The sequence below is a fragment of the Rhinolophus sinicus genome, chromosome 18 (assembly GCF_057876585.1).
Source record: "Rhinolophus sinicus isolate RSI-liver-muscle chromosome 18, RSI-T2T, whole genome shotgun sequence".
In the NCBI taxonomy this organism is placed as follows: Eukaryota; Metazoa; Chordata; class Mammalia; order Chiroptera; family Rhinolophidae; genus Rhinolophus; species Rhinolophus sinicus.
This window is the reverse complement of record NC_142518.1, coordinates 36,838,899-36,864,410: the sequence shown is the minus strand read 5'-3', so window position 1 is coordinate 36,864,410 and position 25,512 is coordinate 36,838,899. Positions and strand designations below refer to the sequence as shown.

Genomic DNA, 25,512 nt, shown 5'->3' with positions numbered 1-25,512 from the left:
CCCCACCAGAATTCACATGTTGAAGCTTTAACTCACCAGTGTGGATGTATTTGAATATGGGGCCTCAGAGGAAGTAATTAAAGTTAAATGAGGTCATAAGAGTGGAGTCCTGATCTGATGGGATTGGAGTCCTTATAAGAACAGATATCATAGACAACAATATTGTATTATAATCATCAAACTTGCTAAGAGACTAGATCTTAATTATTTACACCACACAAAAAAAGAAATGACAATTATGTGACATGATAGAGGTGCTAGCTATTGCTCCAATGGCAATCATAACAATATTGTAATGTATTATATCAACACGTTGTTCACCTCAAATTTACACAATGTTTTATGTTCAAATATATTTCAATAAAAAATAAAATTAAAAAGCACTTCCTTGGACTTTTAAATTATAAATTCGATTTAATTGTTGTATAACTACTCAGATCATCAAACTTCATCTTATTTGAGTTTTGGGTATTTGTGGTTTTTGAGGAATTGGTCCATTTCTTCCCAGTTGTCAAATTTATGAGCATAAGATGTTTTGTAGGGTCCCCCCCCTTTTTTTTAAGGAGGGCACAGCTCTCAGTGGCCCATGCGGGGGATTGAACCTGCATCCTTGGTGCTAGCAGCACCACACTAACCAACTGAGCTAAAAGGCCACCCTAGATCATTTATATTTAAGGTAATTATTGATGTGTTAACACTTCAGTCTTCCAATTTATTGTTTTCTGTTTTCTGTTTGTATAGGTCTTGGTCCTCTGTTTCTTTTTGATTCTTGGTCTCTTAAGTGCTGCGTGACTGTGCTTACATTTACTGGTTTACTGCAAAGGGTACAACTCAGGAACAGCCAGATGGAAGAGATGCATAGAGCAAGGTAAAGTGGGGGGAGGAGCTTCCACATGCTCTCAAGGGCCACCACACTCCCAGCACTTCAATGTGTTCATCAACCTGGAAACTCTTCAAATCTCCCTGTTCAAGAGTTTGTAAATTTAGAGTTTAATCTCCAGCCTCCTTCCCCTCCCTGAAGGTTAGTAGGTGGTGGTGCTGAAAATTTCAACCCTCTAATTACTTGGTCTTTCCGGTGACCAGCCCTGAAACGATGACCTTTACCTTCTATTTTCAGATTTAAACCTCTGATATAATTCGATTTGACAGTGGCTTGGCTTGGCAGTTTTTGAAAGTTTTTTTCCTTTCTTTGTTTCACTTCTCTCCCCCCAAACCTTGATGACTGTGTTTACTGTATATTTATTGTGCATACCAGTTCCAGTGCTTCTGTTTACGTGGGGCTCTGCCTAGCCCGGTGACTTGAGAGAGATTTTTGTATTTGTATGGAATCTACTTCTTACTCAAAGGCAGACTAGCCCCTGGGAAGCGTGTTTTGTCCTGGACCTGCCTGGCCAACTTTTTTCTTTGTTCTGGCTCTCATTGCATGCCGATGAAACCTTTTAGTGGTATTAAGAGCAGGAAGGCAATCTTTGTGTTAAGGAGTCCACTGTCTTCCCTTAATGCTTTTCTTCCCACCAACCACGCCTCGTGAGCAGCTGGAACTTTTGCATGCATGCTAACAGCCCCATCCTGATGCTGTCTATGGGGCTCCCCCTAAGTCATCCATTAACATAAACTCAAGTGTGATGAAAGGGGCTCCTTATGAATAATGAAGGACATTCCTGTTACTCACAAAATTCCAAGGGTTTTAGGAACTCTGTGCCAGGAACTGAAGACAAAAACAAAATACATATAGGTATTTCTTATTATACCATAAAACCTAAAGAAGAAAAATCATACAATCATATTAATTCATGGGGGAAAAGTATTTGACAAAAGTCCAACACCCATTCTTGATTAAAAAAACAAACAAAACCAAACTTCTCAGCATGTTAGAAATAGAGGACTATTACCTCAACTTGATAAAAGGCATCTACAAAAAATCTACAGCCAACATTATATTATTGGTGAAAGACTGAATTATTTCCCCCTAAAATAGGGGACAGGGCAAGAATATCTACTTTCACCATTGGTATTCAACATAGTACTAGAAGTTTTAATAACCACAATAACACAAGAAAAAGAATACTAGCATGCGGGTTGTAAAGGGGTAAAAAACTGTTCCTATTTGCAAGTGACATGATTGCCTATGTAAAATATCCCAAGAAATCTTCCCCAAAACCTCCTTGAATTAACCAGGGAGTTCAGCGAGGTTGCTGGATACAAGATCAACATGCAAAAACAATCCGTTTCTATATAGTCACAGTGAACACACAGAAACTGAAATTTTAAATATAATGTGATTTACAATCAATCCTAAGAAAACGAAATACTTGGGTATATGCACTTAACAAAATATGTAAAGGAGACTCACATGATCTACAGATTACAAAATTCTGATAATATAAATAACTTCAATAAATGGAGAGGCTTAGTGTATTCATGGATTGGAAGGTGCCACAGTAAAGATGCCAATTTTTTCTAAATCAATGTATAGGTTTAATGCAATCTCTATGAAAATCCTAGTGTTTTTTGTAGCTACACATAATAATTTTCTGAGATTTATATGGAAAGCCAAAAAAATTAGAATAGCTAAAACTCTTTTGAGAAAAAAAATAAGAAAATGGGAGGAATCACTCTACTCAATATTAGTGCTTATTATATAGCAACATTTATCAAGACAGCCTGGTATTGGTGGAAGCACAGACACATAGACCAATGGAACAGAATAGAGAGCCCAGAAAAACCCACAAACAAGTATGGCCAATTTATTTTTGACAAAGTTGCAAAAGTGATTCAATGGAGGATAGCCTTTTCAACAAATGGTGTTGGAGCAAGTGGGCATCTGTAGGCTAAATAAATAAATAAATAAATAAGCAAGCCTCAAATATTATACAAAAATTAATGCAAAAATGTGAAATGTAAAACTGTAAAGCTTGTAGAAAAAAGCATAGGAGAAAATTTTTAGAATCCAGGGATAAGCAAAGAGTTCTTCAACTAGACACCAAAAGCATGATCCATAAAAGGAAAACTTGATCAAAATTAAAAACTTTATTCTGTGAAATCCCTTGTGAAGATGAAAGATGAAAAGACAAGTCACAAATTGGGAGGAAATATTGGCAAACTACGTATCTGACAAAGAGCTAGTTTTCTAGAATATACAAAGAACTCTTAAACTCAAGAGTATACCAGAGCTGTGTCGTACCGTACCATACTTTGGGCCCTCCGCTGGAAAAATACAATCAAATCTGAAATAATGCCTTTTTAATTGTATCCTTCAGTATTATAGATGTAGGACAGTACTGTATCATACTCTGTGAATGTAAAATATCCTGTACCTGCTTTAGGATACGTAGTTGTGACTGTGCTTTATCAGAGCTGTTTTCAATGACGTTATTCTAGAATGTTTTCTTTCCAGATGATGATTGAGAAGCTAATTAAAAAAAAATGTTGCTAGGTACCACGACAGAACTTTGCTGTTTTCTGAGGTTTTGTTTTTTACCTTTTTTTTTTTTAATGGAGTATGCTGGATGTCTCTATAATTTTGTCCAGGTGACTGCAGAGCCTGGAAAAGCTGTTGCTGCTATTGATGCATAATATACTGCTATTGGTCTTTATATATACATTCAAATTACACACACACACACACATATATATATATATATATATATATATATATATATATATATATAATTTGAATTTTTGGAAATTTTAGCTGTGCTGTCAACTTTGGAAAAAGTATCCCAGTTGTACCATGTTGGGTTGGCATTGTACAGAAATTAACAGCCATACTGGTCTAGAAATGTTAAACATATTTTTTTTCATTTGTACAAGGGTAATGCACTGTATTAAATATGTAAGGTCTTATCTACATGGGTTTGATTACAGAACTAATAAAATATTCTCCAAATAAAAAAAAAAAGGTATAAAAACAACCTAATTATAAAAGATATTTCACCAAGGAGGACATACCGATGGCATATAAGTAATGAAAAGATGTTTGACAACATTAGACATCAGTGAAATAAATATTTAGACCACTATGAGATATCAGTATACACGCCAGAATGGCTGAAATAAAATAGAGCGACACTAATGCTGACAAGGATATGGAGACACTTGGTCATTCATAAAATGGTACAGCTACTCTGGAAAATAATTTGGCAGTTTCTCATAAACTAAACATATACTCCAGCAATTGCATTCTTGGACATTTATCCCAGAGAATATACCGGGGGTGCCAAAAAAACATATATACATGACTTGTGTATATTGAGTATTACAATTTTAATACCGTTTTTTCCTTTCTTAAAATGTGTATACTTTTTCTTTGGCATCCTCTGTATATGTAATATGAATTTTTAAAAATAAAATGTGGGCTTTTTTAAAAGATAGTTTTTTCATAAGCCTTAAAAAGTAATTTCTGCATATTACAAAAGGTTAGTTAGGTAGAAACGACGGCATGAGGTGAGCCTCTTGAAATCTCCCCTGGAATTTACAACTAATCGAACAAAAATAACTCCACAAAGGACTCCCTGCACAGCATACAGGCAAGACTGAGGCGTGCAACTGAAATCATCTAAAGGTGGGCAAATTAGGCGAGTGGGGGAGGAGCAAAGAGGACGGAGATGCGGGCTGGGTAGGTGCAGGATGCAGACCTAGCTCAGAGCTCCCGAGTTCCCTGCATTCCAGAGCAACCACAGCCGGGGAGAGGGAAGAATTCAGACTGCTAGCACTGCCCTTATGGCCCACAGTCCGGCCTGAGGGACCAGCATATAATATGGCTGAACCCAACGCTCACAGCAGACACCTCGGAACAAAGACTAAGGGAAAAAGGGTGAAAACGGTGGTTTAAGCCCTCACTGCCAAGCAGAGGACGGAAGGCTTAGGCACAGAGCCTAGCCGACCCCCCCCCCAACACTTCAGAACTCAAACCTCACCCCCACCCCCTAGTGCTAGAAGCAGACCTATAACAATGTCAGATCAAAAGAACAGAATATTTGCAGTTCTAAGAACTGTGGCCTTGCAGCCATGGACTCCCCGCCCAACTAGTTCCAGGCCCAACTAGTTCCAGGAAAACGGAAGGAGCCCTGGGGGCTGTGGTGGTGGTTGCTGCCATTGCTCTGGGCCACCTTTCATAACCTAACCCCGCCCCTGGCCCCACCTATCTGGGCAGATCCCTGCAGGGGTAAACAGAGCCACTGAAACACACAGGCCCTGAATCTGGTACAGGAAGAGCTTCGGAATTTCAGAAGCTCTCCACATCCCCCAATGGAGGCTGTGCCCTGAGACCCAGGCAACCTACTCACAGAGGAGAAGCCCGCCTGCCAAGGAATCTCCCTATTGTGTGAGAAGCCAGAACAGTGCAGAGAAAATATAACACTACAACATGAGAGAGAATTAAAGGCTGCAGCTGGAAAGAAAATAAAGCATTCCACCAACACGTACTGGAAAGCAAAGGAAACACCTCTTCCTATCAAGCTGTTGCAGGACCCACTCCTGTAGATGCCTAGGAAGAGAAATAATAATTTAATAATTGCCATGAATAACCAAGGTAACAAGGCAGCTCAGAAAGAAAATGAAAAGTCTCCAGAAAACGAAATAAAAGACATGGAAATATGTGATTTAAATGACAGCAAATTCAAAATTGCAGTTCTGAAAAAACTCAATGAGATGCAAGAAAACACAGACAGGCAGTTTAATGAACTCAGAAACGCAATCAGAAAACAAAATGAACATTTTACCAGAGATTGAAATTTTAAAATAGAACCAAATAGAATTTCTGGGGATTAAGAACTCAATAGAAGAAATTAAGAATGAAATAACCAGCTTAGGTAGTAGAGTTGACCAGATGGAGGATAGAATCAGTGACATCAAAGATAGAAATCTGGAAATTACACAGATGGAAGAAGAGAGAGACTTGAGAGTTAAAAGAAATGAAAAAACTCTACAAGAACTTTCTGACTCCATCAGAAAGAGCAATATAAGAATAATGGGCATACCAGAAGAAGAAGAAAGGGAGAAGGGAACAGAGAGTATATTCAACCAAATAGTCGACAAAAACTTCCCAAACTAGTGGAAAGAACTGGATCCTCAAATCCAAGAAGCAAATAGAACGCCTAATTACCTCAACTCCAACAGGCCTTCCCCAAGGAACATTGTATAGAAGCTGTCAAAAATTAATGATAAAGAAAATCCTCAAAGCAGCCAGGGGAAAAAAGACGGTAACCTACAAAGGAAAGCCCATTAGGTTATCATCGGAATTTTCAGCAGAAACTCTACAAGCCAGGAGGGAGTGGAACCAAATATTCAAACTATTGAAAGAGAGAAATGATGAGCCAAGAATAATTTATCCAGCAAAGATATCCTTTAGATATGAAGGAGGAATAAAGACCTTTCCAGACATACAGAAACAGAGGGAATTTTCTAACACACAACCTGCACTACAAGGAATACAGAAGAAAGCTATTCAAACAGCATAAATAAGGATAATTTGTGGCAACAAAGACATAAAAGAGGGGAGAGTAAAGGTCTGAACTGGCATAAGGGAATGGAGAAAGTAAGCGTGCTGAAGAAAATGGAACACTTTAAATATGAAACTTTCTTTTACATAAACTTAATGGTAACCACTCAAAAAAAAATCTAGAACTGAAATATATATCATAATAAAAGAAGAAACAGAGGGGAAAATCATATAATGCCAAGACACTGAAATAATAGACAGCAACAAAAAGGCAAAGAAACAATGGAGACATCATCCTACCAGAAAACCAGAGATAGAATGACAAAAAATCCTTATATATCAATAATCATCCTAAATATAAATGGACTGAACTCACCAATAAAAATGCATAGAGTAAGAGATTGGATTAAAAAACTAAACCCAACCATATGCTGTCTCCAAGAGACACATCTCAGCTACAATGACAAATATAGTCTCAAAGTGAAAGGATGGAAATTGACACTCCAAGCAAATGGTACCCAGAGAAAATCAGGCGTACCCATACTGATATACGATGAAACAGATTTCAGGATGAAAAAGGTAAGAAGAGACAAAGTTGGACATTTCACAATGATAAAGGGGACTATACAACAAGAAGACAAAGCAGTCATCACTGTTTATGCCCCCAATCAGGGAGCACCGAAATATACCAAGCAACTACTAACAGAACTAAAGGGAGAGTTTGACCAAAACACAATTATACTAGGAGACCTAAATACATCATTGACAGCTATGGAGAGATCATCCAAACAGAAAATAAGTAAAGAAATATCAGCCCTATTTGACACATTAGATGAAATGGACATAAGTGACATATATAGAGCACTTCATCCTAGAACATCAGACTATACATTCTTTTCCAGTGTACATGGAACATTCTCAAGGATAGACCATATATTGGGACATAAAACTAGCCTCAGCAAATTTAAGAAGATTGAAATCATACTAAACATATTCTCTGATCACTAGGCTTTAAAATTGGATATCAACTGCAAAAAGAAAGCACGAAAAACCACAAATATGTGGAGATTAAAGAACCTACTTTCAAAGAATGACTGGGTCAAAGAAGAAATAAGAGGAGTGGCGCTGGCCCCGTGGCTCAGGCGGTTGGAGCTCCGTGCTCCTAACTCCGAAGGCTGCCGGTTCGATTCCCACATGGGCCAGTGGGCTCTCAACCACAAGGTTGCTAGTTCAACTCCCACAAGGGATGGTAGGCTCTGTCCCCTGCAACTAAGATTGAACACGGCACCTTGAGCTGAGCTGCCGCTGAGCTCCAGGATGGCTCAGTTGGTAGGAGTGAGTCCTCTCAACCACAAGGTTGCCGGTTCGACTCCTGCAAGGGATGGTGGGCAACACCCCCTGCAAATAGCAATGGCAACTGGAGCTGAGCTGAGCCCTCCACAACTAAGACTGAAAGGACAACAACTTGAAGCTGAACAGCACCCTCCACAACTAAGATTGAAAGGACAACAACTTGACTTGGAAAAAAGGCCTGGAAGTACACACTGTTCCCCAATAAAGTCCTGTTCCCCTTCCCCAAAAAAATTTAAAAAAGAAAAGAGGAGAGATCAAAAGATACATAGAAACAAATGCAAATTAAAATACATCCTACCACAATTTTTGGGATGCAGCGAAAGCAATTTTAAGAGGGAAATTTATATCACTATAGGCCTATCTCAAGAAACAAGAAAAATCCCAGATAAATAACCTCATATTACACCTTAAAGAACTAGAAAAAGAACATAAAATGAAACCCAAGGTCAACAGAAGAAAGGAAATAATAAAAATCAGAGCAGAACTAAATGAAACAGAGAACAAAAAGACGATAGAAAAATTTAATGCAACAAAGAGCTGGTTCATTGAGAAAGATTAATAAAATCGACAAACCCTTGGCTAGACTCACTAAGATAAAAAGAGAAAAAACACAAGTAAACAAAATCAGAAATGAAAGAGGGGAAGTTATCACGGATGCCACAGAAATACAAAGGATCATCGAAGAATACTATGAAGGACTATATGCCACCAAATTCAGTAATCAAGAAGAAATGGACAAGTTCTTAGAAACATATAGCGTTCCTAGGCTGAACCATGAAGAACTGGAAAATCTAAACAAACCAATCACCAGGAAGGAAATTGAATCAGTCATCCAAAACCTTCCGAAAAGCAAAATTCCGGGACCAGAAGGCTTCACTAGTGAATTCTACCAAACCTTCAAAGAGGATCTAATACCAATCCTGCTCAAACTCTTCCAAAAAATTGAAGAAGACAGTACTCCTTAAATCATTTTATGAAGCCAACATTATCCTGATACCAAAACCAGGTAAGGACAACACACACACACAAAAAAAAAACTACAGACATTAAATTGTCACTTTTTGCAGATGACATAATGCTATATATAGAAAACCCTAAGGACTCCACCAGAAAGCTATTAGAATCAATCAACAAATACAGTAAAGTTGCCGGCTACAAAATCAACGTACAAAAGTCCATTGCCTTCCTATATACTAACAATGAAACCTCAGAAAAAGAAATTACAAAAAAACAATTCCTTTTGCAATTACAACAAAAAGAATAAAATACCTAGGAATAAACTTAACCAAGGATGTGACAGACCTATATACTGAAAAACATAAGACATTTTTAAAAGAAATTGAAGAAGACACAAAGAAATGGAAAGACATTCCATTTTCCTGGATTGGAAGAATCAACATAGTTAAAATGGCCACATTACTCAAAGCAATATACAGATTTAATGCAATTCCCATCAAAATCCCAATGGCATTTTTTGAAGAACTAGAACAAAAAAATCATCAGATTTGTATGGAATCACAAAAGACCCCGAATGGCCAAAGTAATCCTATGAAAAAAGAACAATGCTAGAGGTATCACACTCCCTGACTTTAGCTTGTACTACAGGGCTACAATAATCAAAACAGTATGGTGTTGGCAGAAAAACACACACACAGACCAATGGAATAGAATTGAGAACCCAGAAATAAACCCACATAAATACAGACAGATAATTTGTGACAAGGTAGCCAAAACATACAATGGAGAAAAGACAGCCTCTTCAATAAATGGTGCTGGGAGAATTGGAAAGCCACTTGCAAAAGAATGAAACTATACTGCTGTCTGTCACCATGTACCAAAATTAACTCAAAATGGATCAAAGACCTAAACATAAAATCTGAAACAATAAACTGCATAGAAGAAAACATAGGTAGTAAACTTATGGACCTTGGGTTCAAAGAGGATTTTATGAATTTGACCCCAAAAGCAAGGGAAGTAAAGGGTAAAATAAATGAATGGGACTATATGAAACTTAAAAGCTTCTGCACAGCAAATGAAACCATCAACAAAATAAAAGGCAACCTACCGAATGGGAGAAGATTTTTGCAAACAACACCTCCGATAAGGGGTTAATATCCAAAACATATAAGGAACTCATGCAACTCAACAACAACAAAAAAACAACCAAAGGATCCAATTAAAAAATGGGCAGACATATGACCCAGCAATCCCTCTTCTGGGTATCTACCCAAAAAATCTGAAAACATTTAGAGATAAAGACACGTGTGCTCCAATGTTCATTGCAGCTTTGTTTACGGTGGCCAAGACATGGAAACAACCAAAATGTCCTTCGATAGATGAATGGATAAAGAAGTTGTGGTATATATACACAATGGAATACTATTCGGCAGTAAGAAAAGATGATATAGGAACATTTGTGACAACATGGATGGATCTTGAGAGAGTAATGCTGAGCGAAACAAGTCAGACAGAAAAAGCAGAGAACCATGTGATTTCACTGATATGTGGTATATAAACCAAGAACAACAAAAGAACAAGACAAACAAATGAGAAACAGAAACTCATAGACACAGACAATAGTTTAGTGGTTGCCAGAGGGTAAGGGGGGTGGGGGGTGGGGGGTGGGAGATGAGGGTAAGGGGGATCGAATATATGGTGATGGAAAGAGAACTGACTCTGGGTGGTGAACACACAATGGGATTTATAGATGATGTAATACAGAATTGTACACCTGAAATCTATGTAATTTTACTAACAATTGTCACCCCAATAAATTTAATTAAAAAAAAAAAATGGGCAGACAACCTGAAGAGACATTTCTCCAAAGAGGACACATACAGATGGCCAATAGACATATGACAAAAATGCTCAACATTGGTAATCATCAAAAAAATGCAAATAAAAACCACAATGAGATATCACCTCACCTCAGTCAGAATGGCTATCATCAACAAGACAAATAGTAACAAGTGTTGGAGAGGCTGTGGAGAAAAAGGAACCCTCATACACTGTTGGTGGGAATGCAGACTGGTGCAGCCACTATGGAAGGCAGTGTGGAGGTTCTTCAAAATATTAAGAATAGAATTACCATTTGACCCAGCAATCCCTCTTCTGGGTATCTACCCAAAAAAAATTGAAAACATTTATCCATAAAGACACATGTGCTCCAATGTTCATTGTAGCTTTATTTACGGTGGCCAAGACATGGAAACAACCAAAGTGTCCTTCAGTAGATGAATGGATAAAGAAGATGTGGTATATATGCACAATGGAATACTATTTAGTGGTAAGAAAAGATGAAATAGGACCATTTGTGACAACATAGATGGATCTTGGGATTATAATGCTAAGCGAAATAAGTCAGACAGAAAAAGCAGAGAACCATATAATTTCACTGATATGTGGTATATAAACCAAAAATAACAAAAGAACAAGAGATACAAATGAGAAGCAAAAACTCATAGACACAAACAATAGTTTAGTGGTTACCAGAGGGTAAGGGAGGAGGGGGGCTGGTAGAAGAGGTAAGGGGGGTGGGGGGTGGGAGATGAGAGTAAGGGGGATCAAATATATGGTGATGGAAGGAGAACTGACTCTGGGTGGTGAACACACAATGTGATATATAGATGATGTATTACAGAAATGTACACCTGAAATCTATGTAACTTTACTAACAATTGTCACCCTAATAAACTTTAATTTAAAAAAAAAAGGTTAGTTAAAACTATTTAATAGGAACAATCTTGAAGAAGCAGACATAAGTTTGATTTGGAGGATCATAGCAAAATGCAACTGGGCAGGACTTCTCTGGGAAGTTCAGACTGGATAATCTGTACCTCCTCTAGAGATTTTGAATCAAAAAGAGAACTGATGGGACATTCTGCCCTCTTTCAAGGCACGAGCCACTTCTGAGAACTGTCAGCTTGCCACGCAGGCTATGAGATATTTATTTATATTTAAAAATAGCTTTTCTTCTTCAGTGTAGTGGAAATGCCCAGAGACCAGTCACTGAAATCCCTCCCTCACACAGGTGCAGAATAGCTTTATTGACCTCTGGATTTATCCATCATTCCAAATGTCATTTAGGTGGTTATCGAAATCCACGACCATTCCTAGGACCGACTATCCAGGAGTGATGCCGAGATCCTCTGGGCCATTGGCCAGTCTTCACAGTGATCACAATGGGTCTCCGTACTGCCAGTTGTTGTCATGGTTCCTACATGTGGGTCATAGGTACCACACAGTCTATTGTAAAGTTAGTGTTGTCTACCAAGATTATATTTATAATTATATATGTGTGTGTAACATAAATATTTGTTATAAATAAAATACATATGAATATGCATATATCAAAATATACAGAACAAGATAGACATATCTTTTATATGTATATCTTATATAGACTATATAAATATATAGAATAAGATTATATAGATAGATAGATATGTATAGATATAGATATATGGGCATCTTTCTAAATCTTAAGATGAAGACAGTGATCATAAAATGACTTACTTGCATAATGGTGAAGTGTAGTGGCTGATTTGCTTTATGTACAAATATGAACTGATAGAGATACATACACTTCTATACAGCTCCAAACAGTGGACACAATGCTTTAAGGAGTGTTCATGGAGATGGAGTAAAAGTAAAGAGGTAAAGGAAAAAAAATACACATAAAAAAGTAAATTTTACAAATCGATCAAATATATGGTGATGGAAAGAGAACTGACGCTGGGTGGTGAACACACAATGTGATATATAGATGATGTATTACAGATTTGTACACCTGAAATCTATGTAACTTTACTAACAATTGTCACCCCAATAAACTTGAATTAAAAAAAAAAAGCGAGAAGAGGCATGTTTATCATTATTACAGTTCTCAAAATGACCTTTTAAAAGTTTTTATTATCGAAATTTAAACACACTGACAGAGGGTAATAAGAAGTATAATGGTCTGGCATGTAACCATCACAAGTTTCAACAATTTTTCATGAAAACTATTTAAACCCCACATAAATCACATAGATATAACATCTTTATACCTATATGATTAACTTAATCTATGTAGTTTTATGTTTTTTGCTTTTGGATTTATAGCATCTATTACTTTGGAAAAATTACTTGAATTGAGAGATAGTTTCCATAGGATAGCATGCATCCATTTTGGTGATTAGTAGGTGTATTTTGACAGAAGTTTACCCGTGTAATCACCACCATGATCAAGAGACAGAGGATTTCATCACCTTGGAGAGCTCCTTCCTACCTCATTGTGTCCCCACTTTATTATTATTATTATTATTATTATTATTATTACTAGTTTCAGGTGTACAAAACAACATAGTGATTAGACATTTACACCCCTCACAAAGTGATAACCCCAGCAAGTTTACTACCCCTCTGACACCGTACATAGCTATTATAATACCATTGACTATATTCCCTATGCTGTACTTTAAATTCTGTGACCATATATTTCTTAAAATTACAGTTGACACTCAGTATTATTTTATATTGGTTTCAGGTGTACAGTGCAGTGGCTAGGCATTTATATAATTTATGGAGTGATCCCCCTGATACATCTAGTACCCATTTGACACTCTACGTACTTTTTACATTATTGACTATACTCCCCACACTGTATTTCACATCCCCGTGACTATTTTGTAAATACCAATTTGTACTTTCTAATCCCTTCACCTTTCTCACCTACTGCCCAACCCCCTGCCATCTAGCAACCATCAGTTTGTTCTCTGTATCTGTGAGCCTATTTCTGTTTTGTTTGTTTGTTTATTCTGCTCTTCAGTTTCCCCTAGTTTTATGTTTTTACATCTATATTTAACTACATAAGCAAGAAGAGAGATTTCTCCAAATTTACACTCTGAGCTGCAGTTCCAAAACCCCTAAAAACTGACCCCTGTCTTGCCTCCCCATCCTAGGACACAAAGACCAGCCACCAGAGAGGGGCCAGCTCCTCTGCCATGAGCACAGGACGTGCCCTTTCGACTTGCTGTCTGGTGGCCATGGGCAAGCTGTGACTTCACAGCTGCTAATGAGGATGCCTGTCCCACGGCAAATAGGCAAGAAAAAGAGGACAGATAAAAAGCAGAAGGGATCTAAGTTACAGCAACTCACCAAGACACTGGCTTTTATCAAGAATGGCAACTTCCATTAGTGATGGTGGCTAGGGTTCAGGAGGCCAAGTTATGAAGCTCTGTGGGTTCAGGAATGGAGAGTCTGTGGGGTGAGTGATGACAGATGAGTAGGTGAGTGATGGGCTATCTGTGGGATGAATGATTGGATGTTTAGGTCACTGATAAAGTTTTATTATTTCTTTGGCTTCTTTTGCCATATTATGTTATAAAGTATTTCTAGTTGAAATCTGGCTGTCTTTTCCTTTATAGAGAATAGCGTGGCAAGAGCCCTGTCCCCAAATTTATATAACTATCATTGTAAATTTCCTTTTAAGGTTTGACATTTAGTTTTCTTCATGTTTTCCATCTTTTTTTTAAACTTTTTAAAAAATTTTATTTTTAAGGGTGTTTCTCTAGGACCCATCAGCTCCAAGTCAAGTAGTTGTTTCAATCTAGTTGTGGAGGGCACAGCTCACAGTGGCTCACGTGGGGATTGAACCAGCAACCTTGTTGTTAAGAGCACCGCACTCTAACCAACTGAGCTCTAACCAACAAGCTTGTTGTTAAGAGCACCACCGTGCTCTAACCACCCCTCATGTTTTCCATCTTTAACAGCTTGAATTTATTCTGCATTTCGGTATGTGCTGGCAAGAACTTCCAATGATATGCTGAATTAGAGTGATGAAAGCAGACATCCTTACTTTGTTCTCAATTTTAGGAGGAAATCATTTAGTCTTTCACCATTAAATATGTCAGCTGTAGGGCTTTTATTTTTATTGAGGTCAGAAAGTTCCCTTCTATTCCTAGTTTGCTGATAGCTTTTGTCATAAAGGGTATTAGATTTTGCCAAATGGTTTTTTGATATTAATTGCTACTTTTCTTCTTTAGCCTTTTGATATGGTGGATTATGTTGACAGATTTTTGAATACTGAGCCACCCTTGTATATCTGGAATAAATCTCACTGGCTCGTGGCATATAATTCCTTTTCTACATTGCTTGATTCAATTTGCTAATAGTCTGTTAAGGATTTTTGTGTCTTAGTTCATGAGAGATACTGGTCTTTGCTTTTCTTTTATTGTAATGTCTCTGTCTAGTTTTGCTATCAGGGTAATACTGGCTTCATAAAATGCATTGGGAAGTATTCTTTCCCCTCCCATGAGCTCACTGTGATACCTCGGATTGTATACCAGCACCACAGGGTTTATTTTCGTTTCCTTCCTGTACCTATTTGTAACTGCCTTCTCTCATAGTCAGGGACCTGGTTCCCAATATCTTTAATATAGTTGCTATGGAAGGTAACCAATCTCCTGGTACACTGCTCTCCCCCACCTGACCTTGGTTAAGCACCACACTCAGTGCTGGCAGGCTCCTCCTCTCAGCTCTGATACCTCAAACTGGCAACAAGCACTTTCTAAGGTGGATACTTCCCCATCCCCCACCTCCGCCTCCTCAGGCTCTGACATCCTGTGCCTCCCCGCATCCTCCACCCCCACCCCACATTCCACCCCACCCCCACCCTGCACAGGCACACCTAGCCTGCTAAGCCCCATCTAATGTCCCTTGTACTGAATTATTCAAGGGAAGAGGAAAAGGAAGGAGGAACTATCGTTTTCTTTTTTCCCCTAGATATTCTGTATTTCTATTTTTTAGATATTCTGCAGTTTTGGTTAGAATTATCTCTTTGAGCTTAAGGTTCTTTAAGAGAGAGTTGTTTTATTTCTCAGAGCACTTTAGTTATTCGTTCCTTATTTTATTACATTATAATTAGTTAATATTTTCTGTACATTTTTTATACTTAAAAAAATATTTAGGTGTTCCTTGGTAATACTTGTGAATGTTTTATAGTAACTGGCAATAAGATGTATTTTCAGTTTTTAGCTTACAGAGTAATATATACTGGGGGTGCCAAAAAATGTATACAAGTGGACACTTTGGTCAACGTTGTCCAAGCAGTAGTTTGCCATAATCAGAAGTGTCTGGACGCTGATGGTAACCACTTTGAGCACCTCTTGTAGTTGCAGAAGTCAAACGTGACTTGTATTCGTCTTTTGTTATCGGTATATATTGAGCATTACAATTTAAATACAGCTTCCTTTCTTAAAATGTGTATACGTTTTTTGGCACCCCCTGCGTATTCATGGGATGTAAAGTACAGCATAGGGAATAGAGTCAATGGTATTGTAACAGCTATATGCCCCCGTCAGAGAGGTAGTCGATTTGGGGGTTATCACTTTGTGAGGGGTGTAAATGTCTAACTAGTACATTTCTTTGTACACCTGAAACTAATAATAAGGAAGAAAGAAAGAAAGAAAGAAAGAAAGAAAGAAAGAAAGAAAGAAAGAAAGAAAGAAAGAAAGAAAGAAAGAAAGAAAAGAAAGAAAGAAAGAGGAAAAGAAAGAACCACCTGAAACACAGCTGTTGGTGGTGCTACCTCCAAGCCTCCACAGCCTTGAAAGATGGGTGTCGTTATTCTTTTTTCAGAGCTTGGAAAACAAAGGTATGGGGAATAAGTCACCCAAAGCTCCTCACCTTGGTAAGAGCGAGGGAGAGAGAGCACTGACACTTGACCCCTGGTTGGCCTCCCAGTGAAGCCACCATGAAGCCCTCCTCCCACAGTGCAGTCGCCACATTTAAAGAGTCTGCAAGGAATGCGTGGTTTTGAATAAATATTCTAGTTCATCTGGAATTGCTATGTTAAGAGGACAGGGGTTATTCATGTTCCAAAAGTAAAAGATGATTAAGGTTAAGATCACAGCAAAACAGTTTGATGTCTTTTTTGCTTCACAGGGTATCTCAGTTTTTCAGGGCCTGATGAATGTCAGTTAGCATTATAATAATATAATCTAATACCAGCCAAGAGATGGCTCAGCGTTTTAAAATATTTTTATTGTAGGAGTCTATTTTAGTCTCTAAAGTCTTTGCTTTGTGCTTTTAAACTTAAGCCAAATAGAAAGATAGCTGCAGAATAGTTTCAACGTAGTCATTACCAAGATAGAGGCACTAGAATTAAATAATCATGTATGAAAAAAAAGATTCTTTTTTTTTAAAATAAAGTTTATTGGGGTGATAATTGTTAGTAAAGTTACATAGATTTCAGGTGTACAATTCTGTATTACATCATCTATAAATCACATTTTGTACCAGAGGGTAAGGGGGGTGGGGGGTGGGAGATGAGGGTAAGGGGGATCAAATATATGGTGATGGAAGGAGAATTGACTCTGGGTGGTGAACACACAATGGGATTTATAGATGATGTAATACAGAATTGTACACCTGAATTCTATGTAATTTTACTAACAATTGTCACCCCAATAAATTTAAAAAATAAAAAAAAATTTAAAAATAAATAAAAAAGAAAAATCACATTTTGTGTTCACTACCCAGAGTCAGTTCTCCTTCCATCACCATATATTTGATCCCCTTTACCCTCATCTACCACCCCCATCCCCCCGAAAAAAAAAGATTCTTAAAGATTAGTTATCCTAACGTTTTTCAGAAATAGCAAAGTCTAAAAAATTGGTATATTCCTCCCCAAAACACAAAGAAATGAAACCTCTTTCGTCTTCCCTTTTACCTGTCTTTTCTTTTCTCATTCTTCCTACTTACTTCCATAGCTTTTACCTTCCCTCTGCTTTCTAATGTGTCATCATAAGAAAATTTCACTTTATGAAAATGTTACCAGCAACACAGTTTTTTTTAAACAAATTTAATTTAAACCTGAGAAGAGTCTGAATTTACTCTGCCATAGAAGAATATAGAAGTAAGCAGGTAACCATGTGTTAAAAGAAATTTAAATGTTTGGATAGTAATATTGATTTAAATATACGTCTCTGGGGGCGGAGGGGTGGCTCAGTTGGTTAGAGTGCAAGCTCTGGGCAACAAGGCTGCCAGTTTGATTCCCACGTGGGCCAGTGAGCTGTGCCCTCCACAACTAGAATGAAGTCAATGAGCTGTCGCTGAGCTCCCAGGTGGCCAGATAGCTCAGTCGGTTGGAGTGCGTCCTCTCAACCACAAGGCTGCCGGTTGGACTCCCACAAGGGATGGTGGGCTCCGCCCCCTGCAACTAACAGCAGCAACTGGACCTGGAGCTCAGCCGCTCCCTCCACAACTAAGACTGAAAGGACAACAACTTGACTTGGATGGAGCTGATGAGTCCTGGGAAAAACACACTATTGTTCCCCAATAAAAAGTCCTGGAAATACACACTGTTCCCCAATAAAGTCCTGTTCCCCTTCCCCAACAAAATCTTTATATATATATACATAGCAACAGAAAGCTGTTTTACTTACACCACTTGAGGTGTCACAAAAAGTGACTATGAATATGCAGCAACTATATAAAGGATAAATGTCAGAATGCAAAGGACCTTTAAATTTAAATGTTTAAGATTGTTCTATCCAAAAGCATAAAGACTTAACCTTACACTTATCCTTTTATAATACTGGAGCTCAATGTGGAGCCCTTATTTTGCTTATACATATTCCAATTTGATCTATTTGCTTCTACATTTTTATTAGGGGAATTCCAAAGTTGTAATAATGGCATATGACTAATAGAAAAACATTTGTTTTTGTGTTCTAATATTTTAAGCAAAATATTTTCTATATGAACCACATTAACCAAGATTTAATAAGAAACTTACAGCGAATGGTACCACTTAAAATTCTGTATTCACTAGTCATTCACGTTTGGACTGTCATTTTCTATAAAATGCTAATAAGTTTCTAAGCTCCAAGGCCTGCATGTTCATATGTAAACTGAAGGCAAAAGCCTCCCACAGGTGCCCTGGCCACATTGCTTTTCTCCACATAGGTCGTGTAGTCAAGGCTTGACCCCAATCACCTGAGTCCTGGCAGAACACCCTGCAATTCTCCTTTGGAACATGGGCGTCTTGTAAGAAGCTGTCACAAGGCCACCATATCTCCCAGAAGCCTTGCTGTCTTGTTGGAGTCTTCCACAAAGCCATTTCTCACTTGTCGCCCTTGGTTCAAGAGAGGCATGGGACTTTCTGCTTTGATTCCTCCCTTAGGGTACAGCTGCAGGCTTCTGTGTAAGTTTATAAAACTGCTTGTCTGTAGTTTAGAGAAGGGTTCTCAATGACAGTGACCCACCACACATGTTTTCTGTCGTCCGCCCCTATGGTTCAGTATGATCCTGTAGGGACTAGGCACATGGGGAGTGACACACTACAGACCTTGCTTTTACTGTCTGTGTAAATAATAAATCCTTATGGTTCATTGTTTCCTTACCAGCTGACTCTATAGAAACATGACAAGCCAACTGAACTGCACTACTGCTTAGGGACTGCTTAACCACTTGACAAATTGGCACCCCACGTGGGGCCAGTATAGCCACAATGCCTTTTTGGAGAAAACATAGGGACCATGCAGGCCAAGTTAGGGGATATGAGGAGAACCCCTGTGACCTGGCAGTGCATGCTCTTATTCTTTTCAGGGCACTGCCATCTATAAAGAACACTCATGGGGAACAGTCTCCCACACAATTTGTCACCAGTGGATAAGTCAAGATTTAGCGCAAGTACCTCTACCTTCTGATGTCCAAAGCTTTCACTATAGACATGATGCCCTGTTGGTTGGCAAGTCAAAAGCCTTAGTCTCAGCAGCCCTGACTATGGTGTCATGAGGAAGGAAAATAATTTTTCCTTCTATTCTTTTCAAGTTCTGGCTGGACCGATAATCAAATTAACATGAGACAGATTAACAGTGGAAATGACCCAATTTAATATGTAAGTACACACAGCAGTGCCACAAGAATATGGGATCTGAGGACAGATCAGGCAGTTAAGGCTTAAATGCCATCTTTCACTAAGGGGTGGGGGGTTTGGGACTTCAAAGGGCAGGAAGACAATTCACCTGGAGATGGAAAAGCAAATGTTTGATAAATAAATGTTTGCTGGGCCACCTTTAACAATGGGACACAGAGGGACTTTGATCAAATGGGGCTTGCTAGGTTCCTCCCTGTCCATTACCTTTGGTTCATATTAAACTATAGTTATCTACAGTGATAGCTCCCTTCCTGGAGCAGGTCCTCTATCTAAATTCCTTTTAGGCAGTTAGGGGCAAGGGGAAAAGATTTTTCTGAGTCTTTCATTTCTTAAAAATAACCAGAATCAATATCCCAAAAGGTATATTTTGGGGTGGCAAAAGGGTACCTCTTAATGTCTGACCAGCCCCAGCAAAATCCAGAGTCCTGATTGCCAAGTGTTTTTTTGGTTTTTTTTGGACCTACGTGGGTGGATTTACAATATCCAGTCCCTCTGGAAGCCAAGGAGCAAAACCTACTGCCGCCTACAAAGTACAGAACTCTATGTTTCTCATACAGAAACCATCACTGCATACCAGACTATCACTTCTGGCAAAGGCTTGTGATTAAAGGGTCCCCATTACACTGGGCATTGGCTGCACCTGCTCCTAGTAGAGTGACATCAGACATGTGACACCCTTTCAGGTTATCAGCTGTGCCTCACCACAGTTGATATATGTTGAAATTGTGTAATGTTTTACTTGATGGACACACATCCAAATGATTGTAACGGATGTTGTTACAAGCACTGGGATAACAGTTTTAAGTACACATAATACTTCTTCTAATTGTGTGGGATGTTTCCAGCGGAGAAATTCTCTAATTAAAACAGTAGCAGTGGGATAAGACAACCAGGAGTCCACCTGGCTTTCCCAACCCACTATTTGGTGTCACTAAAATAACACAAGAAGGGGATGGTTGGCTGATCATTGAATTAAACACCTAATGGAGGTGGCAGTACTTTTTGAAAACATCCAACAGATTGCCCTCCCACTTAGGCCAGTCAGGCCTAGTGAGCCTTTAGAAATACAAGTGTCAGTGACTGACAATTATGCAGACTGGAGCCTGTGGCAATAAGAAGTTGCCACTAGGCCACAGTCTCCCTGTGGTTTCACACATGGCACTTGCCTTGATACATTAAGGTTCTTCAGGATAACTGGACCTAATTCAAGCACAGATAAGTTAAGTTAAAGTCTGATGGGGCACCATGGGCCACTTCCAGCAGTGCAACCACCAAGAAAAACCTATTTAAAATTTGCATGAAGCATGCAGACCCAGAGAAGGAAGCTGCTCCGCTGAGGGCAGCACGAGCACAGGTGGAGCAGGAGGCACTGGGAAAGTGAAAAAAAGTGCACCCATCTCCCAATCCACGTCTCCCATCCCACACCCACAGGCACGGTACGGGACCAGGGAAACACATACATCTCTGGCACTGGCAAAGACTGAGATGGTGCTTCATTTGGCACCAGGCAAACAAAGCAGACAAGAATGACATTGCAAGGTCTCTGAAAACTAAATTGTCATTGGAACCACAGCCCAAAAAGATCAGGACCCACATACTAAATCTAAACAGGATGACTGACTGCTAAGACAGATTTAAATAAAAGCCGGAGCCTCCTAACATAATAGAGAAAATGTCCAGGATACAATAAAAATCTGGTGTCATACGAAAACCCCCAAAATTACAATGTGAATGAAAAACAATCAACAAAAGCCAATACCAAGATTAATCAGATGTTGGAATTACCTGACAAGGATTTTAAAGTAGTTATCATAAAAATGATTCAGTAAGAAATTACAAATCAGCTTGAAACAAATGAAGTAGAAATTGTCACCAAATATAAGATATTAAAAAAAAACCAAATGGAAATGATAGGACTGAAAAATACAAGTGAAATTTTAAACTCATTAAAAGGATCAATGGCAGAATGAATTTGACAGAGAAATGATATTTTTCTTTTCTTTTTGTAAATAAATGGAGAGCTGTATCATGTTATGGATTGGAACAGTCAACCTCGTAAAAAAAAAAAAAAAGTCAATTCTCCTGCAATTACTATGAAAATACTAGCAAAAGTTTTTCATAGATATAGACAAGCTTTTTCTAAAATGAACATAGAAAAGCAAAGACTAAAATAGCTAAAACCATTTTGGAAAACAAAGAAACAAGCAGGAGGAACTACTCAACTTCATATTACATCTTATTATATAGCTACAGGAATTAAGAGAGTGGGGCATTTGCAGAGTGATAGACGCACAGACCCATGGAACAGAACACATAACACAGAAATATATGCTCAACTGAATTTTGTCAAGGGAGCAAAAATAATTCAATGGAAGAAGGTCAGCCTACTGTATCGATAATCAATAATATCGATTGCCGTGCACGGACTACTTGAGAGGGGCTCGATACGCAAGACACACCACCACAAGCCGAATGTAGAAATTGAGAGGTTTATTACAAACCGAAAGTGACAGTAGAAAAGGAGAGAACGAGAGGATAGTGCATCATACCACCAGGGCCCAGTCAATTGGAGTCGCAGAAGCAGCACCGGCCCTTCATCAGCACCAGCGAAATATCTTGCAGCAGCAGAGGCGGCCCGGGGAACAACCGTGCCTGCCCCTGTTCTTCTGGGGTTTTAAGGACTTCACTAACAACAGTGGCAAGGAGCCAACAAGCATACGTGTCAGCAACACAAGGACCTGGTCCCGGATCTGGCTAGGAGCCGGGGCCAGTCCTTGGTATGAGATTAGATGTGTTGGAGCTCGGCCCAGTTACGCTAAGGCGAAGGCCAGGCTCCACATCCTGTTGTTTTCTTTGTCCTTGGGAGGGTAGCCAATCCTCCCAAGGCCAAGCACGTATCCAAGTCACTGTAACAGTTTACATCCCCAAATGTCCCCAGACAGACCTTCATATATTCTATTCTTTACACCTACTCAAGAAATAGTGCTGGAACAACAGGACATCAATGGGAAAAAAGAGTGAACCTGGACTAAATGTTACACCTTGTATGAAATTAACTCAAAGTGGATCACAGACTTAAATGTAAAATGTAAAAACTTTAAAACTTTTAAAACAGGAGAAAATCTGCAGGACATCAGGTTAAACAAAAAGTTCTTTTCATGGCACCAAAAGCACAATCCATGATAGGGAAATGTGACTAACTAATTGGACTTTGTCAAAACTAAAAATGTTTGTTCTAGGAGAGACTCTTAAGAAAATGAAAAGACAAGCTACAGACTGGGAGAAAACATTTGCAAAACATGTATCCGACCAAGGATGTATATCTAAAACATATAAAGAATTGTGCTCTAATCGGTAACCACAAGATTGCCACGGGGATACGAAAGCCAATTTGGGGAATGTGATATGTTGTAAAGATTTTGTAGGGTATCCGATGGACACTTGTCTCATTAGGGAGACCACCTCAGGGATGGTGCAGATGCCTGATCACTGCACTGTGCACCTGAAGCTGAAGCTGAACAATAATGAATGTCAACTACATATTTATATATATATACATATATATACATATATATATATATATATATATATATATATATATATATATATTTATTTATTTATTTATTTATTACATATATACTTACAAGAAGCGGAGTACAACATTAGGAATAGAGGCAGTGGAAATGTAATGGCTGTGTGCGATGTCAGAGGGGTCGCATACAGCCATTACATTTCTACTGCCAAAAACTGGAATCAGCCCAGACATGTTTCAGTGAATGAATGGTTAAACAGATGGTGGTACATCCATATGATGAAGTATACTTGATGATAAAAAGGAACAAGCTATTGATAAATACTAACTTAGTTGGGTCTCAAAGAAATCATGGTGTGTGAAAAAAGCCAGTCTCAAAAGGTTTTATAGTGTATGATTCCATTTATGTAACATTCTTTTTTTGCATTATTACAAAATAAATTTATTTGAAGACAAACTGTTTTATGAAAGGTCAGAAGCAATTTGAGATCCCATTATGTAACATTCTTGAAATAACAAATTACAGAGATGGAGAACCGATTCGTGGTTGCCAAGGGGACAGGGATGGAGGGAAGGCGACTATGAAGGCATAGCAGGGCTCTTTGTGCTCACCGAACAGTTCAGTGTCTTGACTGCAGTGGTTGTTACGTGAATCTACACATGTGGTAGAAGTGCATAGCACTACACACACACGTGCATGTAAAGGCAATGAATAAAGTTGGTAGATTGTCCCAGTGTCAATTTCCTCATTTTGATGTTGTACTATAGTTATGCAAAAGCTGAGTAAAGGATATATGGGATCCCTTTGCATTACTTTTTGGCACCTTCATGTGAGTTTATTATTATTTCAAAATTAAAAGTTAAAAAAAAAACACTGCATGGAGAGGGGAACTGTGCTCAATGGGCAGAATTGCCGGCTGTGGAGCTTGCCCTGGATCCATGGACAATAGTCTGGCAGCAAGTATCAGCCTCTATGGGAACAAGCATTATGGCAGCAGATTGCACAAGACCCACACACCCCGGTTTGTGGCTCATATGGACTGATGCTTATGGGATAGGACCTTTTCAGGATGCCCATCAACAATCAACAAGCTGGTTAGCCCTGCACTGCCTGGGGAAGGACCATGGACACCTGGACACAGTACCGCACAGGGTACGGTAACCTAGCTGCGATTCAGGGCTGGGCCCCGGAACAAGGTCTAGTGATTTCAGCACACGAAGCCAAGGAAACCTGGTAAATGTACTGAGACTGCCAGTTACATAGTCAGGTGACAAAGAAAGCTTCAGGACACATACCCAGGGCATTGGACCTGTCCAGTCCTGACAACAGACCCTCTAGGCTCTTTCCCTTCCTTCCTCTTGAGGTCGGTGGGCACTGACCACAGTAGGTGCCTTCAGGGCATGGCACTGCTACCCTATCTGCACAGCTGGTGGGAACTTGGTGTCCAAGGACGCCTAAGTGGAGTGGGCTACATTTTGAATTCCCTGAACACATCTAATCATCACCAAGTGGTGCTGCCTTTTACCAAAAATTACTAGGCAGGGGGCCATTCGCTGGCCATTTCTTGCACTATATCACCTCCAAGTGCAAATGCTATTACAAAATAAAATGGGCTCGTGAAAGAAAAAAACTAAAAAAAAAAAAAGGTAAGTGGTCCGTCAGGGCTCAGCTCCTAGTGGGCACACATTTACAACAGGCAATATGGGCTGTAGATGTGGAAATTCTCCACATTTGAGGACAATGTTCTTTTTGAAGTTGGGGGGAAGGGGAAGAGGCCCACACTGGCCGTAAGAGACCCTGACCACACAGGGAGGCCCTTTCACTCTGCCTTTCCTCCTTCCATGCCTACCTGCAGGAAGCTGAGAGACTGGACATGGTAAGTGGCTGAGAAGAGATGGGAGTTAGGAGACGCTAATCTGGTGTTTCTCTTCCTGCCTGGTTAGGCGGCTGGTCTGGGCGGTTATGGAGACTGATGACAATGATGATAGGTATAAGGTGACAATTTCTAAATTGGTCGTGGAGTGGTGCACACCTCTAGGGGTGGGAGATGGTCTAGGAAGGCACAAGATATACAAAGAAGAAACCACTGTATTAGTCTAGACACACAGTGTGGTATAGATGTGGGGGAGATTAGAAGACATGGGTGCTCCGGAGACTGGACATAAAATCACATGGCCACCGAAGAAGAGTGAAACCTGGGTGGGTGGGGAAGGAACACCATAGACCCAGGGGTTTAACATAGTGAGGTGGGTGGGGGGCCA

General features: G+C 39.1%; 1 protein-coding gene across 1 annotated transcript in view; it reads right to left on the bottom strand.

Annotated features, from left to right (window-relative positions):
* Positions 1-22,395, bottom strand: part of ZNF157 (zinc finger protein 157) — a 73,556-nt gene extending 51,161 nt beyond the window's left edge. Inside the window, exon 1 of the mRNA XM_074324021.2 lies at positions 22,268-22,395. The gene's annotated coding sequence lies outside the window, so the exon portion shown is untranslated. The remainder of the gene's footprint in view (positions 1-22,267) is intronic.
* Between the last annotated feature and the right edge of the window lie 3,117 nt (positions 22,396-25,512).